This window comes from Camellia sinensis, chromosome 6, assembly GCF_055761805.1.
Source record: "Camellia sinensis isolate YWXY chromosome 6, ASM5576180v1, whole genome shotgun sequence".
Classification (NCBI taxonomy): domain Eukaryota; kingdom Viridiplantae; phylum Streptophyta; class Magnoliopsida; order Ericales; family Theaceae; genus Camellia; species Camellia sinensis.
The window spans coordinates 82,472,673-82,492,654 of NC_138966.1; positions in this window are offsets into that span (position 1 = coordinate 82,472,673).

Genomic DNA, 19,982 nt, shown 5'->3' on the forward strand with positions numbered 1-19,982 from the left:
AACACGCTCGCTCGAGCGAAGACTTGGTCGCTCGAGCGACCAGACACAGAAAACTCTCGCTCGAGCCAAGAAGTTCTCGATCGAGCGAATAAAAACCCAGACCGCTCGAGCGAAGGAGGCTCGCTCGAGCCAAGAAAGACAGCTCTCAGGTCCAGAACCAGGTGCAACCGCTCGCTCGAGCGAGCCACTCTGGCTCGACCCACCAAACACGAATCCACTCTCGCTCGAGCGACCAACTCCTCGCTCGAGCGAAGGTCCAAAATTCTGGGCAGCAACACTAGGCTCCCGAACACAACCAACCTGTAACAAACCTGCCTAACACATCCTATAACTCAAATATGGAGAAAAAGGAATGTAAACACGATAATAACCAACTACCAACATCCACGGACACATGTCCGGATCACTGTACAACAAGGGTAAACCCGGGATCGCTATAGAAGCATCGCTCCATGAATAATTGGCGCTCGAGCAGAAAAAGGCAAAATTAGTAGAAGATAAAGCTTCTCCTCGAATATCAGAAGATTGCACACCAAGAAAAGACAAAAAAGATTCTGTAAATATTTTGTGTCTGTAATTATTTGAGTCTGTCAGTGATAAGGATTTTCCTTCACTCACTACTTTAATAAAGTATGGATAATCCTACCCTGCTTTATTAAAGAAAAGTTGTGAAAATCTTTATACTTGTCTTGTAATAAATTATAGTGTCAAAATTTTGTCAAAAAAGGAGGATTGAATGATATGCGATCGGGCCCAAAGCAGTACCCGATATCATTATCCTTATCCTTTATTGATAAAATTCATCTATGTCTAGAATAGTGATTGAGTTAAGCGTAGAAAGTTTGCTTAATGTTGCATATATAGCTTGTCCTTATTCAATTTTCAAAAAAGCCTACGTATAGGCTAGCCTAGGTTTTGACTCCTTAGGATAATTTAGACGTAGGCAAAGATTTGAAGCTTTGTTTTATTTTCTTTTTGAGTTGTATAAATTGGCATGTTTGCCAACGGAAGAAGCAGAATGAAAAAACACCCCTTCACTCTACGTTGTAAAAATTTCCAACCCCTGTCAAAAAACCTCTAAGTGTATTAAGTTTTTCAGAGTTTCAGAGTCTGTAATATAATCTTTGTAAGTATATTTCTTATTAATATGAAGTGTGAGTAGTTTCTCTTTTTCCTTAAATATTTCAAAAGGGTAACTCTTCTATTCTAAAAATTTATTTTCTTTTTGGAAAAACTAAGTTTATGGAATGCTTGTTTGCTCATTAATATTACATTCTTTGAACCTTCGTAGTATCTGCTGTTTTCTATTTTGTTACTAAGTGACCTTAGCTGAAGAGCCCGTGTATAGCGATCCCGGTTTCTTTTTTTTTTTACTTGTTATATCCGGACTTAGGTTCCGTGGAGCTGGTTGTTGAGGGTATGTTGGTTGCACCCTTTAATCCTTATATTGAGTTTTGGGTTGTGTTGGGAAGATTTGGAGCAGGTTGGTTGAGCTTAGGAACCGAGTCTAGTTGCCCAGTTTTTGGCTTGTCCGCTCGAGCGAAGGTTTGGGCGCTCAAGCGGGGAATACACCTATCCAGTATGTCCTGTGTAGAGTTGGACGCTCGATCGGGGAATTGGGAGCTCGAGCGGGGACCTGTCTGCAAAAAAAACTTCTGGGAGTGCATCCGACGCTCGAGCGGGAGTTTGGCCGCTCGAGCGGGAGTCTGTGAGTGGCGCTCGAGCGAGGGTTTACACGCTCGAGCGGGCGACTGTTATAAAGATCCGAAATCCGACTTTTTGGATCATTTTTCATCTCCTTTTTTATCCTAAAACCCTAGAACCCACTTTTCTCTCTCTCTACTCACCTTCTCTCTTAGGTTTGATCTATTTAGAGTGTGTTTCTACCCCAGATCCTTTATTAAAAAGATAGAGTGAGTCGAGGGCTTCCATTTAATCTGAACGTTTGGTGGTTTGGTGCACTTTGGAATTTGGTTATTCATCTCCGTCTTATTTTCTTCGAGGTAGGGATTTCCTACTCCATTTTATAAGTTTTGTTTTAAGTTTTGGTATATTGATATGTTGGGGTTACTTTGATAATTTTGGGAAAAACCCTAGTTGTATTAATTAATTAATTTGTATAATTAATTTAAGGGAATTGGGGAATTTGGGTTAAACTCATGAAATTAAGAAATTCATTGATTAAATGGTGTAGTGGGATAATTTAAATCACTCGCCTATTGAATTGTTGATATATTTATTTCCAAGTCTAGAAATAACTGTTTTGGGCTATCGGTGGAGGATAGTCATGATTGTTGTAGACATTGCATGTGGATTAGGGATAACTGAAACTAATCACATTGGTTGAATCATTAATTTTAACTGTTGAATTAATACAGACATTGTGTGTATTGATTGTGTGGTGTATATGTTATGTGTTTACATACTTGGTTTTGTGTGGGAGGAGATAGGGGATGTACTCCACGGTTTAGGGGAAGATAGGGGATGGACCTCTAAACCGGATTTTGTTTGGGAGGAGATAGGGGATGGACTCCATTAGCATCACTTTTATGTGTGCTTATTTATATTGAAGTGTTTTATTGATACAACACTAAAATGTGTATCAAACTGGAAGTATGAAGTGTTTTGATTTGAGCCTGAGTCTCATTTGTTTGTTGACATTGGAAGAATGTGAATCTGATATATATATATAGTTCACAGTTGTAAATTTGGCCAGGTTCTGAGCCATATTGATAATGTTGGAAAGTAAAACATATTTTAGACATTAATGTCATAAAACTGTATAATGATGTAATTGATTATCTTGGTTAACCATCTGTTGAATGCTATTGCTTTATTCAATGCTTATATGTGGTTTAGTATATTTCTACTGGGCTGTGGCTCACCCTATATGGGAACATCATTTTCAGGTTCAGGTGATAAGCTACCTCCAAGGACTTAACTTGGAAGGACTTGGATTTTGAAGACCTTTTTCAGTTGTTTACTGTTATTTGTTAGTACATGTAAACATTCAAGCCTAGGGCTTTATTTGTAATTGAGTTAGAACTCATATTTTGTATCCAAGTGTTGGCTTGGAAAGATGTAAGCCCATAGGGCATTTACTTTGATATTATATGTAATGTTTTCATTTAGTAATACTCTGATGAATGAGATAATGAATTGTTTCCTTTTGATATTGCATGCCAATGATATTTATATAATGAGTTTATTTTGAGGGCGTTACAACTTGGTATCAGAGCGTACCGGGTTTGAATACTTTGGGTACGTGGGAAGTGATTAGTATCACAATGGGTTCGTCTCGTTTGATAGAGACTTAGTAAAATGTTATATGCTTATATGATAACATGTTTATGTGATTATGTGGGTATGGAACGTAGTTTCTAGGATGTTAGTTGGACCCTTAAGTTTCTTGTAGTCTTGTTGGAAAGGCACTTGATCAATGCTGCTTCCAACCGGAACTATAGTAATGTTTCGGGACTATTATCATCCAGGAATGAAATTCATAAGTGCTTATGTGATTATGTGCTTATATGGAATGAATTATTGTTGTCCCATGCATTAGGACGCAAGTGTTTAGCTTTGGCACATTTATTGATGTGCTAACGTCTTTGTTTCCTTTATTAGGATGTCAGGACGAGGACGAGGGCGCGGTAGGCGTGGTAGGTCGGGTAGGCAGGAGGTGCCTGTGCCAGAGGAGATTCCGGCAGTACAGGAGGGAGTTGGCCAGGCCAATGTGGCCGAGCCAGTAGGCCAGCAGGCTATAGGCGCTCTAGCCCGAGAGATAGCAGGGGCATTCAGGGAGACAGTAGGCATTCTCAGAGCTGAGAATCAAGCTCGGGTTGTTGTTGCAGATGCAGGACTTGCCTTTCTGAAGAAGGAGTTCTTCCGGTCGAATCCGGATGAATTTGTGGGCGATCCTAAAGAGCCGCTTAAGGCAGATGAATGGCTCGAACAGACAACGAAGATGTTTGAGATGCTTGGCATCGAAGACGAGGGGTTGAAAGTGACCTTGGCATCTTTCCAGCTGAAGGAGGATGCAGGTCAGTGGTGGAAGTTCACTAAGGGTCGGATAGGAGGTACATGGGAGGCTTTTGTGAATGCTTTCCAGGAGAGGTTCTTATCTCCAGCAGTTAGGGAGAAGCTGAGAGACCAGTTCTGCCAGCTTAAGCAGTCGAGTTCTTCAGTGGCCGAGTTTGAGGCTGCATTTACTAGCTTGTCCAGGTTTGCACCTGAGTTGGTGGCGTCTGAGGAACGCCGTTGTATTGAGTTTGAGAAGAAGTTGAGGCGTGGCCTCAAGCTGCGAGTTGGGGGAACTATGATTCGGGATTATGGGCGTTTGGTTGATGCTGCAGCCCACATGGAAATCATGATGCAGGAGGAGAATGAAGGACAGAAGGGCTCCAAGAGGAGTCAGGATGGTTAGAATGATGGTAGAAGGCAAAAGGGTTTTAATCCTCAGCAGTCTCAGGGTAGCTTTTCTAGATCGACTTTTCCTGTGCCTAGTGTTAGTTCGGGGAAAGGCAGTCAAGGAGACATTACTTGTTTCAAGTGTGGCCAGCTGGGCCACAAGTCTCCAGTTTGTCCTCAGAGAGGAGGAGTGCAGAGAGCAGCATCATCTTCGGCTCGATCTCAGAGCTAGAGTCAGGGTAGAGGCCAGCCACTATCGTGTTATTAGTGTGGTCAGCCAGGGCATATGAAGAGGTATTGCCCGCAGTTGGGTGGCACACCTAGTGCATCTGGTTTGAGGCAGAATCAGGGTCAGCAGCCAGCTCAGTCGGGTCAGGCCTCGAGGGCCAATCAGGGGGCTTCATTGTCCCAGTCGGTGCAGCAATCTTATGCTCCTAGGGTTGAGCAGGTCGATCAGAGGTCGTCTGGGCGCGTGTACGCTGTTACCGCGCAGGACCTTGTGCCGGCGCCATCAGTTGTGAGAGGTACCTTCTTGTTTTGCAACTCGGTTGCTAATGTTTTGATAGATACGGGTACATCTTATTCCTTTGTGTCTGCTGCATTTGCATCTGTTTTGGAGTTGGAGTTAGCACAGTTAGCATCTCCTATTTGTGTAGTGTCACCTCTTGGGGGTGAATTGATTTTGAAACAAGGTGTTAGGGGTTGTGATATAGAGGTTGATTATCATAGAATCCCATTTTCCTTTGTAGTTATGCCTATGAGGGGTTTCGATGTTATTTTGGGTATGGACTGGTTATCGTCATACCGGGCAATTATTGATTGCTACCGCCAGAGGGTCACTTGTTGTACCGTGAGCGGAGAGTATTTTCATTTTCTGGGGGACCGGGTTGGTGATGTGTTGCCACCGGGGTATGTTCCACGGGGACGGAGTGAGCTTAGTGGTCTACTTGCTAACCTTTCGATTAGTGAGGATGATGAGACACAGATTGTGTTGCCAAGGGTGGTTTGTGAGTACTCGGACGTCTTTCCTGAGGATCTTGTTGGTTTGCCACCGCATCGGGAGATTGAGTTCTCTATTGACCTAGTGCCTGGCACGACACCGATTTCTATGGCACCTTATCGTTTTGCCCCAGCCGAGTTAGTTGAGTTGAAGATCCAACTCCAGGAGTTGCTAGATAAGGGCTTTATACGTCCTAGTGTTTCGCCTTGGGGAGCGCCGGCCCTCTTTGTTAAAAAGAAAGGTGGTGCTTTGAGACTTTGTATAGATTACCGGAAATTGAATCGGGCTACGGTTAAGAATAAGTACCCTATGCCCCGTATAGATGATTTGTTTGACCAGTTGAAGGGTTCCCGTTGTTTCTCTAAGATAGACTTGAGATCGGGTTATCATCAGTTGAGAGTCAGGAGGAGGATATTCCCAAGACGGCATTCCGTACACGGTATGGCCATTATGAGTTCCTGGTGATGCCTTTTGGGCTCACCAATGCACCGGCAGTGTTTATGGATTTGATGAACCGGATATTCTGGGAATATTTAGATCGTTTTGTAGTCGTCTTCGTGGACGACATCCTTATCTATTCACCTTCTGAGGAGAAGCACAAGGAACACTTGAGAGTGGTGCTTGAGTTACTTAGAGCCCATAAGCTTTATGCTAAGTTTGGGAAGTGTGAGTTCTGGCTAGAAGAGGTGAAATTCTTAGGCCACGTGGTATCCGGGGAAGGGGTGTCTGTTGATACATCCAAGACTGAGGCAGTGCAAGATTGGGCACAGCCTAAGAGTGTGTTTGAGATCCGCAGTTTTCTGGGGTTAGCGGGGTATTATCGCCGGTTTGTGAAGGATTTCTCCAGGTTAGCTTCACCTTTGACTAGTTTGACTCGAAAGGGAGTCAAGTTTGTATGGAGTGAGGCTTGTGAAAAGTCGTTCCAGGAGTTGAAAGTTAGACTGACCACCGCTCCAGTCTTGATTATTCCGGAGAGAGGGTTGGGTTATGCAGTCTATTGTGACACCTCACGAGAGGGTTTGGGTTGTGTGTTAATGCAAGAAGGGAAAGTAGTTGCCTATGGCTCACGTCAGTTGAAAATTCACGAGCAGAATTACCCTACGCATGATCTAGAGTTAGCAGCTGTGATATTTGCCTTGAAGATTTGGAGGCATTATCTTTATGGTGAGAGATTTGAGGTATTCTCGGATCATAAGAGTCTGAAATATTTGTTTACATAGAAAGACTTGAACTTGAGGCAGAGGAGGTGGATGGAATTCATAGAGGATTATGACTTTGAGTTGCATTATCATCCGGGAAAGGCCAATGTGGTGGCCGATGCCCTTAGCAGGAAACCTGTTGGTGACATAACTAGTATAGCCATCCGAGAATGGGAGATGTTGGGTGCACTAGGGGAGTTTGATTTACTTCTGGGCGAATCCGTTGAGGCTGCGGCCTTGTTTTCTATTGTTGCACAGCCTATACTTATGACTTGAGTGTTAGAGGCTCAGAGAGGTGACCTTGAGGTAGAATCTCTCCGTGAGAAAATTTCCGGTGGGAAGGTTGAGAAGGGTTTGACGGTGTATCCCGACTTGAGTGTGAGATACCGAGACCGTCTGTTTGTGCTGGAGTCTTGTCGAGAGGAGGTACTCCGAGAGTTTCATCATTCACGCCTTGCGGTGCATCCGGGAGGCACTAAGATGTATCGGGATTTGGGTCGCCAGTTTTGGTGGCGGGGTATGAAGAGAGATGTGGCAGCTTTCGTGTCTAAGTGCCTTACTTGCCAGCAAGTGAAGGCCGAGCATCAGAGGCCAGCGGGTTTGTTACAACCCTTGCCTATTGCCGAGTGGAAGTGGGAGCACGTCACTATGGACTTCGTTGTAGGCCTTCCGAGGACTCAGCGGGGTAGTGACGCCATTTGGGTGGTTGTGGACCGGTTGACTAAGTCGGCGCACTTCATTCCTATGCGCGTGAGGGATTCGGTAGACCATCTTGCCGACTTGTATATTCGGGACATAGTGAGATTGCACGGAGTTCCAGTGACGATCGTTTTGGATAGAGATCCTCGTTTTACTACTAGGTTGTGGCAGAGTTTGCAGAGTGCCTTGGGCACCAAGTTGACCTTTAGTACGGCTTATCATCCGCAGACTGACGGGCAGTCCGAGCGTACTATTCAGATCCTTGAGGATATGCTTCGGGGTTGTGTCCTTGACTTTAGTGGGATGTGGGAGAGGCACTTACCATTGGTGGAGTTTGCCTACAACAACAGTTTTCAGTCTAGTATCGGTATGGCACCGTTTGAGGCCTTGTATGGCCGACCGTGTAGGTCTCCAGTTTGTTGGGCCGAGGTGGGTGATGCACCTTTGTTGGGTCCAGAGTTGGTTAGGGAGACGACGGAGAAGGTTGAGCTTATCCGTAGGAGGCTTGTTACAGCCCAGAGTTGCCAAAGGAGTTATGCCGAGGAGGCCTTTGGTGTTTGAGGTAGGTAATCATGTCTTTTTGAAGATATCACCTAAGCGAGGCTTGATGAGGTTTGGGAAGAGTGAGAAGTTATCCCCTCGGTTTATTGGTCCTTTTGAGATCCTTGAAAGGATTGGCGAGGTTGCTTATCGATTAGCTTTACCGCCACAGTTGTCCAGAGTTCATGGCGTGTTTCATGTGAGTATGCTTCGGAAGTATGAGCCGGATCCATCACATGTGTTGGATTGGACCGATTTAGTTGTTGACGAGGATGTCTCGTATGAGGAGAGACCGGTTCGGGTCTTGGATAGGCGGGACCAAGTTTTGCGAGGCAAAACCATCCCTTTAGTAAAAGTTTTGTGGAAGCATCACGGAGTGGAGGAAGCCACTTGGGAACGTGAGTTGGAAGTCCGCGAGAAATATCCGGACATGTTTATCGGTTTGTAATCTTGTATTTAGAATTTGTAATATTGTTGAATTTTGGAGCTTTATTTATGTCTTAAGCTGTAAAACATTGAGAATGTTTTGATTACTGGAAATATTTTGGAACTTGCCTCGAAATGGAAGTTAATTGGAACATTGCATATGTTGAATATATTGAAAATTGTTGAAATTGAAAGAAAATTGCATAGTGTTAATATAGGTGGAAATATGTGTTATTTTACATATTGTGAAATGCTTCTTGATAAGAGATGAAATGGCTGGTGTTGGGTCAAGTTGTTTATTTTTGAGTTATCATATTGTTGAAATTTGAGAAAAACTTGTTTTCGAAACCTTATGCTTAATTTCGGGGACGAAATTCTTTTAAGGAGGGGAGGTTATAGCGATCCCGGTTTCTTTTTTTTTTACTTGTTATATCCGGACTTAGGTTCCGTGGAGCTGGTTGTTGAGGGTATGTTGGTTGCACCCTTTAATCCTTATATTGAGTTTTGGGTTGTGTTGGGAAGATTTGGAGCAGGTTGGTTGAGCTTAGGAACCGAGTCTAGTTGCCCAGTTTTTGGCTTGTCCGCTCGAGCGGAGGTTTGGGCGCTCGAGCGGGGAATACACCTATCCAGTATGTCCTGTGTAGAGTTGGACGCTCGAGCGGGGAATTGGGAGCTCGAGCGGGGACCTGTCTGCAAAAAAAACTTCTGGGAGTGTGCATCCGACGCTCGAGTGGGAGTTTGGCCGCTCGAGCGGGAGTCTGTGAGTGGCGCTCAAGCGGGGGTTTACACGCTCGAGCGGGCGACTGTTATAAAGATCCGAAATCCGACTTTTTGGATCATTTTTCATCTCCTTTTTGATCCTAAAACCCTAGAACCCACTTTTCTCTCTCTCTACTCACCTTCTCTCTTAGGTTTGATCTATTTAGAGTGTGTTTCTACCCCAGATCCTTTATTAAAAAGATAGAGTGAGTCGAGGGCTTCCATTTAATCTGAACGTTTGGTGGTTTGGAGCACTTTGGAATTTGGTTATTCATCTCCGTCTTATTTTCTTCGAGGTAGGGATTTCCTACTCCATTTTATAAGTTTTGTTTTAAGTTTTGGTATATTGATATGTTGGGGTTACTTTGATAATTTTGGGAAAAACCCTAGTTGTATTAATTAATTAATTTGTATAATTAATTTAAGGGAATTGGGGAATTTGGGTTAAACTCATGAAATTAAGAAATTCATTGATTAAATGGTGTAGTGGGATAATTTAAATCACTCGCCTATTGAATTGTTGATATATTTATTTCCAAGTCTAGAAATAACTGTTTTGGGCTATCGGTGGAGGATAGTCATGATTGTTGTAGACATTGCATGTGGATTAGGGATAACTGAAACTAATCACATTGGTTGAATCATTAATTTTAACTGTTGAATTAATACAGACATTGTGTGTATTGATTGTGTGGTGTATATGTTATGTGTTTACATACTTGGTTTTGTGTGGGAGGAGATAGGGGATGTACTCCACGGTTTAGGGGAAGATAGGGGATGGACCTCTAAACCGGATTTTGTTTGGGAGGAGATAGGGGATGGACTCCATTAGCATCACTTTTATGTGTGCTTATTTATATTGAAGTGTTTTATTGATACAACACTAAAATGTGTATCAAACTGGAAGTATGAAGTGTTTTGATTTGAGCCCGAGTCTCATTTGTTTGTTGACATTGGAAGAATGTGAATCTGATATATATATAGTTCACAGTTGTAAATTTGGCCAGGTTCTGAGCCATATTGATAATGTTGGAAAGTAAAACATATTTTAGACATTAATGTCATAAAACTGTATAATGATGTAATTGATTATCTTGGTTAACCATCTGTTGAATGCTATTGCTTTATTCAATGCTTATATGTGGTTTAGTATATTTCTACTGGGTTGTGGCTCACCCTATATGGGAACATCATTTTCAGGTTCAGGTGATAAGCTACCTCCAAGGACTTAACTTGGAAGGACTTGGATTTTGAAGACCTTTTCAGTTGTTTACTGTTATTTGTTAGTACATGTAAACATTCAAGCCTAGGGCTTTATTTGTAATTGAGTTAGAACTCATATTTTGTGTCCAAGTGTTGGCTTGGAAAGATGTAAGCCCATAGGGCATTTACTTTGATATTATATGTAATGTTTTCATTTAGTAATACTCTGATGAATGAGATAATGAATTGTTTCCTTTTGATATTGCATGCCAATGATATTTATATAATGAGTTTATTTTGAGGGCGTTACACCGTGTGTGCCGTGGTTAGGCGTTGAAGGGTAGATTGTAGGCAGAAAGGGAAAGGTAAAAAATGGAAAATACGAATATACTATGTTGAACGAGGCTTAGCTTCAAGGTGGGAGTACATGTAATGAAAACAAACATTGCCTAAAAATAGTTTTGCCATAGAAAAGAATTTTAGAATAAAAGAAGAGCAACCCGAGTAGAAATATTAAGGAAATATTGTCTATAAAGAAATTTGAAAAAATCAAAATTGTATGCCTTTAGACGAAGAACTTAGGATTAAAATCAAAATTAGTACGGAACTTATACAAGAATTAGAAGATCAAATATCAAGATATCAGTTTCTTTTATCATTAGCTTTTGGCAGATCTTTAGAAAATTACAGTTTAAAAATTTCTCAGATATAAATAGCTAACTGTAAAACAAGAAGCCTTAAAATTAGCCATACAACAGCTTGAAGACCTATTAGCATAACTGTAGAATTAATTATATAATTCTCAGCCCAATTTCAAAATAGTGGTAGGCCACTAACTCCATCACATAAAAATTGGTATCAAAGCAGTGTCAGGTTTTAGGACAGTTTAAGTTAGTTTATGCATTTTGCTTATGGTAATAGAGTAGTTTTTATTTTTGAAAATTTTAGTTATAAATTTCATATTATAGTAGCTTGTAATAATTTCAAAGTAGGAGTTAAGTTTGTGTATGAAAAAAGTAGAGTATCTAGATTTAGAATTTAGCAGCCATAACCATCATCTTAGCATAGATAAAAATAAATTTCGTTGTAATTTCGAAAATAGTTGTACACATCAGCTTCATAGTGAAAATAATCCTCAGCTAAATAGCATCATAGATTATCATATTAACTTTGTAGAAAATATCAAAAAGGACATAGATAAAATTAGTAATCTTTTTATTTTATCCATAGATCATCTCCGTAATAATCGCAGTATAATTAAAGATCAAGATAAAAAATTAGATTATATCCAAGATCAGTGTAGTTCCATCCTACAAAAAAGAATAGATTTAAATTTAGAAAAATTTTCCACTAAGTTAAAAATAGAAACTTTAATTTCAGCTATAAATACTAGCAGCTCAAAGCAAATAGAGCTAGAATTTAAGCAACTAATTGAAAAAACTCATAATCAGATAAATCAAATAGCTAAACAAATAGAACAAATTAATCAAATTCAAGATAATTTAAAACAGAAATTAGAAATTTTAGAACAATTAATAAGATCTTAGTTTATGAGTAGTGATAAAAAGGCTAATAGAGATTACCAGACTATTTTAAAATAGGCAGAAGATTTTCATAATAACCCAGAAGGAATCAGTAGCTATCAAGGAATAAATCAGTCAGATAAAATATCTGTAAGAGAAAATAATATAGAAATTTTATTTCTTATTAGATTATGTGAAAAATTTGAATATTTATCAGAACAACTACATAGCTTAGAAAATCGTTTAGCTTCTTTAGAAAAAAATAATACTTCAAAATGGAAAAGGAGTAGAGGGACAAACTAATAGACTTCAATCTCAGGTAAACGAGGAAGATATAGCTAGATATTTTGAAAAGCTTAAATTACCTAGGAAACCAGCCTGTAGAATTTACAGAAAATAAACATGTTTAAACAGCTAATAAAAGGAAGTAGTAGCAAAAAGCGTAACGAAGATGAAGATATTAAGGTAGAAGAATTTATAGACGTAGAACAACAAATAGAAAAATTTAAGAAATAAAAGTTAGAATTAATTTCAGCTAAATATGTATATAAATTAGGAAAAATCCATAAAAAAACAATACTTATTTAAACACTATGGTGAACAAATGATTAGTGTAACTCAGGAAGATGAAAAAATAGAGCTAAATTTAATAGAAAGCGAAAGCTATAAATATGCAGTAAATGAACACCTTAAAATGACTCACTTAGGATTAGTCGTAGTAGGAGTTAAGGCTTTAACTAGAAAACATTTAGGAACTAAAGTCTTTGTATGTCTTTATGATGATAGGTTTAATGATGTAGGACAGAGTATTTTAGGCAGCTATGAATTAAATATGAATTCAAAAGGAGGTATAGTTTATTTTACACCAGATTTTTTGTTACCAACCTCGACCTTTCATAAAAAGATAAAAATAGGAACAAAAAGTAGGGGATACAAAATGAAAAAAAGGAGAAAAGAATTTATTAGTTTGCACAGGATTTTTAGGCTTACCGGTCTCAGAAAGTAATACTCACTATAGACTTACAAATGACCAAATAGTTAAGTTATTATGCGCAAAAGGAATAAAAGCACTACCAGCTAAAAAATTTAGTTCTGAAGATAATGCAGCACTAGATTGGAAACTAGGAGACTTTCTAGGACAAAAGTGATTAGCCCCTCAAGATAATTTATTATATCAGACAGCAGATGGAAATTATGCGGTAAGATTTACTCAGTATACCAATGTAGCACCAGAAAAATCTGAAGATGATGAATTTAGCAGTATAGACAGGGAAGAAAATCAAGATAATCGTAGTGAAATAAATCAGCTTTATGTAATAACAGAAGAGAAAACAATATCACAAAATAAGATATATAATATTGATGAGATAAATTTAGAAAATTTCACCGTAGAAGACATGAATAAAATATTAGATGCTAGATATTTCGAATACTTAGCAAGAGGAGATACCCATGATGAAGCAGTGTCATTCTTAGATCAAGAATTCCATACAGAATATGTAGATGATATCATAGAAGATAAAATACATCCTAGTAAAATATTTAAAATACCAAAACAATCTAGGTTAGAAGATACTTTTTATATGAATACAGAAAGCACAAGCACTAGTAACCCACAACCAACTGTAGGAGATCCCATAGAACCAATGCATTATGCAGTAGGAGGAAGAAGACCATTAGCCAGTTTAGGACGAAGTCACGCAGATCCAAATAAGAGCTATCGGTTTCATGGAAAGTGTAGACAATTAGATATGAGTATACAATTATAGCCAGTCAATAATCAAGGAACTATTTTAGATTTAGCCAGATTCGACCCTCAGGTATGGCACGAAGTAATAGAAAGATGGGAAAAAGATGCAGTAAAAGCATGGATGACCTGTCCCTACGAATCAACAGATATGTGGGAATATATGGAGACACTTTTAGGAGATTCAACTTATAATATTTATTTAACCTTTAAAGGAAAATATGAAGAAACAATTAAACAGCTTAAAGAATTAGGAAATAACCTGTGGAATTTTACTAGTTTTATTAAAGAAATACTTATAGGATATGACCCTTCTAGAGGAAATGATTTCGCTCAAAGCGTAGCATTGACTGAACTAGACCAGATAACATTAGGAAGTTGGAAATATATTGTACCTTTTAGTAGAGAATACTTAGCCATAACAGCAAGAACTGGAAAAAGTTTTGATGAAGAAATAGGAAATAAATATTTTAGAAAATTACCAGGAGATCTAGGAACAGAGATAGAAAATAAATGGTCAATTTATTATGCAAGTTTACCAGCAAAAATAGCCACAGGGGAATTAAAGATAAGAGGAACTTTAGGAATATGACCTAGAATAGTTTTTACATTTTATAAACTCAGAGAAAAATGTAAAGAGGTTAAAATACAAAAAGATTTGAAAAAAACAAAATTATGGTTTTTGTAATAATATAATATATACTCCTCAGCAATATGAAGATATATATAATAGGAAAAATTACAAAAAATATGGAAAATATAGAAAAGAAAAATATTGGATGAAAAAATATAGAAAACCATGGAAAAAACAGAAATTCATTAGGAAAAGTAGAACCTTTAATAAGACAAATTATAAGAGATTACCCAAAGATGAAAAAGATAAAAGAAAACAAAGATATGTTAGAAAACCCAATAGTAAAAAATGCAATTGTTTTATATGTGGAGAACCCAATCATTTTGCAAAAGCATGCCCAAAAAGACAGAGACCTAATACTAATAAGCAGATAGAAAGACTACATATTATAGAAGACTTAGAAGAAGATATAGTCAGTATAAATAGTGATGATTCAAAAATCAATAGCATAGTTAGCGATTATGAGTATCAATTAGAGACCATAAGCTCAGATAGTGATTCAGAAAGTGATACAAATGTAGATAATCTCTTAGGACAACTCAACCAAGAAATAGGAATGACTCCTTCTCAAGATACTTTCTTTATGATGGAATGTAATGTAGATACTGAATGTCAACATAATTTTCAAATAGGACTAGGATTTGATACTACTAGATGCAGCTATTGTAATTGGTTTCCAGCTAAAGATAAGAGAGCTCAGTGTTTATTATGTAGTATAACCTATTGTATAGTCTGCCTCGAAAAATTAAATATGACACATACGATAACATCAAGAAATAACAGCGAGCTTTTAGGAGATCAAAGTATAGAAAGCAAAGAATTACGTCTAACAAATAGAGAATTAGAAGTACAAATAAGAGAACTTAAACTTCAAATACGTGAAATAGAAACTAAGACTAGTTTTGACATAGAATGTTTAGAATAAGAAAATAGGCAGCTTAAACAACAGTTAGAACAGTTTCATACTAAATACCCTTTAAAAGATAAATTAATTGAAGAACATATGAATTCTTTAGAATTAGTCAACCTAGTTGATTCTCAACCCTTTAGTCAATACTCTCTGGCACAACCAAATAATACATATTTACCATTTAATTATCCTGTTATACCCAAGTCAAATTTAGTTGAAATCTCTTGTGTAATTAAATTTGTAGAAAAAACTCTTAGTATAGATGCCATGATAGATACAAGAGCCAGTAAATCATACATTGAACAACACGTACTTCCACCAGGATAGAGCACAGCTTTAGCAACCCCAGCTTTAGTCAGTATCGCCGACGGCACTAAATAGACATATACACATTGCATTAATGGCGCATAAATTAGTTTTCATCATCTAGGTTCTCAAGATCAGCACATAGAATGGTTTCCTTTACCTCAAGTTTGGATTGGCAATACCCGACAGAATCATCCTTTCATTTTAGGACTTAATTTCATACTTAGTTTACAAGGCAGCATGTTCATCAGCCAAAACAACATTAGTTTCTTGAAACGAACTGTCAATATACCCACAGCATATGCCCTTAGCACCATAGCCCATTCATCAGAGTTGCGTGCGAAGCATGGTGGTCCCATAAGAGTATATTCAATTCCCGCTAGTTTTTTCTTTCCTAGTAGAAATATTTTTCCCGAGCTAGCACAAAAGTATACACCTAATGAGATAGCAAATACTTCTTTAGAAAATTTAGACATAGAAAATTATGAGTTAGAAGATTTTGAAGAGTTTCATTTTGAAGATAAAGGAGACTATTGGAACTTAGAAGATCTTCAAGAAACAGTTAACTTAGAATTAACTTTTGCAAAAATAGGAAAACTAAAGAAAAAATCGATATACAGAAGAACAGAAAATGATTTAGATGAGATAATAAGATTAGCTGAAACAACAGAGATTTTAGGAGAACAACCCATGAAATATTGGGAGAGAAATAAAATTTTAGCCAGTTTAGATATAAAAAATGCAGATTATAGGATTACCTCAGCACAAATAGATCATACGCCAGCAGATATAGAAGAATTTAGAACACAGATTAAAGAATTACTAGATTTAGGAGTAATTAGACCTAGTAGTAGCCCTCATAGGAGTGCAGCATTTATGGTTAGAAATCATGCAGAGATAAAGAGAGGAAAAGCTAGAATGGTTATAAATTATAAAAGATTAAATGACAATACAAAAGATGATAAATATAATATACCAGATAAAGATCAACTCATAAATAGATTACAGACAACAAAATTTTTTAGCAAATTTGATTGTAAGTCAGGGTTTTGGCAGATAAAAATGGAAAAGGAAAGCATACCTTGGACAGCCTTTTGATGCCCACAAGGACATTACGAATGGCTAGTTATGCCTTTGGGACTAAAAAATGCACCTTCCATATTTCAGCGTAAGATGGATAGCATATTTAATAAATATAGTTTTATACTGGTATACATAGATGACATATTAGTATTCAGTCCAGATAAAAATAGTCACACAGATCATTTGTATATAGCATTCGAAGAATTCATAAAGAATGGAATAATAATTAGCAAGAAAAAGATGGTATTAAATAAACCTCGCATAGAATTTTTAGGAACAGAGCTTGGAGATGGAAAAATTAGGTTACAGCCTCATATAGTCAAGAAAATTTTAGATTATCCAGATAAATTAGAAGATACAAAACAACTTCAATCATTTTTGGGAATTTTAAATTACGCACGAATGTATATTCCTAACCTTAGTAAAATAATAGGACCCCTTTATAGTAAGACCACACCCACAGGGCAGAAATATTTCAATCAGCAAGATATAGCTCTAGTTAGAAAAATTAAAGACATATGTAAAAATTTACCAGACCTACAACTCCCCTTGGAATCAGAATATATAGTAGTAGAAACAGACGCAAGTGAATTAGGATGGGGAACAATATTATTAGCTAAACCTAGTAAGTATGATAGTAAAAATAAAGAATGCATTTGTAGATACAGTTCTGGAAAGTTTAAAGAGAAAGATACAACCATGACCAGCTTAGATTTTGAAATATTAGGAGTAGTATACGCAATGAATAAATTTAGATTATTTTTACACAAACCTTTTACAATTAGAACAGATTGTGAAGCAATAGTTAGATTTCATAATAAACTTAACGAGCGTAAATTAAGTACTAGAAGATGGGCAAAATTTTTAGATTGTGTAGTAGGACAAGGATATAAAGTAAAGTTTGAACATGTTAAAGGAAGTGATAATAGGTTAACAGATTGGTTAAGTAGGAAAATTTATTTAGAAAAAGAAGATAACCAGTTTAATTTTTGTGCAGATAATGGAGAACAGCAAAACCATGAACTTTGGGGGATTTTCTCTTCCCATTCATGAAGGCAGAACCAAGTTCAGACCTTTAACAGGGATTGAGTTAGACCCAGTTTAACAGTGTCTTTTAGATAACCTTTGGACCAGTCAGAACCATCCAGCTAAACGCCTTTTAGCCCTAAACTCTCTCAGTATATATTTTTCAAAATCCAAAACAAACCTTTGTCAAAAGTTTTTCTTTCTACGTAGTAGCTAAAGGAACCATATAGCGATCCCGGTTGTCTCTTTACTGTTTTGTTGTATTCCGAACTCGGTTCCGTGATGTTGGTAGTGGTACACCTTGTTGTCATCCTTTAATTCCACTTGATTGAGTTTTAGGATGTTTTGGGAATAGTTATTACAGGTTGGTTTGGCTTTGGTTTCAATTCTTTGTTGCCCAGATTTTCGGAGGTCCGCTCGAGCGGGTCTTCTTGCGCTCGAGCGGAGATTGCACACTCCCAGTTTTTCGTGTCCCTGCAAAACTTCTGCAGGTGTGTTTTTCACGCTGGAGCGGGTTTCTTTGCGCTGGAGCGGGTAGTACCTTCGGGTGTAAGTTCTGGGAGGGGAAAATCTACGCTCGAGCGGACTGGTTTTCGCACTCGAGCGGATTTACTTTATTCTTGTGTCTTGGCGCTCGAGCGGGCCTTTATGCGCTCAAGCGGACCTAGTTTTTTGTTCTTGACGCTCGAGCGTTGTGTTTTCCGCTCGAGCGGGAATGTCGTATATCAGTTGACTGTGGGGCAGTTTTAAATCACTTTCTCTCACCCTTTCTCTCTCTTACTTTTCCGAAAAAGCCATTTGAGAGCCTCTCTCTCTAAAACCTTGCCTTCTCTCTAGATATTGATCTAGCTAGGGTGTTTTCCTCACCTTTGGTCTTCACAAAAAGGTTGTTGATCGTCGAGGGCTATCTTTTGATCCGAGAAACTCGTGGTTTGAAGCAACTTTGTTTTCACCATCTTCTTCTTTGGGTTTCATTTTTTGAGTAGGGATTCCTACTCACAACTATGGGTTTTGACCTAGATATTTGGGTATTTTGCTAAATGGTTGATTTTGGGAAGTTAGGGTTTGAAAATGTTGAAAAGGGGCTTTGTTATTTTGATTCAAAAATATGTATTTCGGGTTTCAAAATAATGATTTTGTTGTTGGTTGTTGATATATAGGCCATTGGGCCAATATTGGGAAATGGGGTAGAAAACCCCAAGTTGTTGAATAAATTAATTGGTATAATTAATTTGAAAAAATTGTAGTTATATGGAATTGAGTTGGAAATAATGGAATTGCGTCATGATATGGTTGAATAGTGGAGTTAGATTTGTTAATCACTCACTTTTGAAAACATTGATATTTTATCTGTTGGAGCTTTTATTATCTGTTTAGAAATAATTGCTTGGGCTACCGGTGGAGGGTAGTTTTGATTGTTGTAGACAATGCATGATGATTATGCAAACTAAAACTAATCAAGTGGATATGTCATAGAGTATGACGGGTGACAGAATACATTAACGTTATGTATTGATTGATTGTGTATATGACTTTTGTGTATATATGCATTGCATGTGTGTGGGAGGAAATAGGGGATGTACTCCACGGTTTAGGGGAAGATAGGGGATGGACCTCTAAACCAGATGTTGTTTGGGAGGAGATAGGGGATGGACTCCACAGATACAGCTCATATGCTTGTCAGATAATGTGTTGATACAACTCATATGCTTGTCATTGGAAGTGTTGACACATCTCATATGTTTGTCATTGGAAGTGTTGATATAGTTAATATGCATATCTGTTGAAATATGGATACAGCTTGTATGCTTATCTGTTGAAATGTTGATACAACTAATATGTTCATCTATTGAAAAATGGGAAATATTTAATATGAGTCATTGTCTCATATAAAGGATTGGCCAGGTTCTGAGCCGTTGATGTGAATTGTGAAATTGATAAGAAATGGAAACTGAAATGAAATGAGACTGAGTTATGAATTGGTTTATGGAAACTGAACATTTATCAATTGCTAATGTCTTAGTTATTGCTCATACTGTGTTTAGCATATCTTTACTGGGCGTTGGCTCACCCTTTATGGGACATTATTTTTAGGTTCAGGTAGTATGCCACCTCCAAGGACATAGCTTGGATGTTGATGAGAGTTAAAGACTCTTCTTTTATTTATTTTGATGTATTACATGTAAATTCAAGCTAAGGGCTTAATATGTATTGAGTTAGTACTCTTCTTTTTGTAACCAAGTGTTAACTTGGAAAGCTGTAAGCCCTTAGGGCATTTGCTTTTGTTGTTAACATGTAATACAGTTGTAGAATTACTCTGATAAATAGAAATGGTTAGCTTATTTTATATCAATGCATGTCTAATGAGATGGGTTTTATCTATTATTTTGAGGGCGTTACAACTTGGTATCAGAGCCTACCGGGTTCGAATACTTTGGGTATGTGGGAAGTGATTAGGATCACAATGGGTTTGTCTCGCTTGATAGAGACTTAGATATAGTGTCATATGCTATGTGCTTA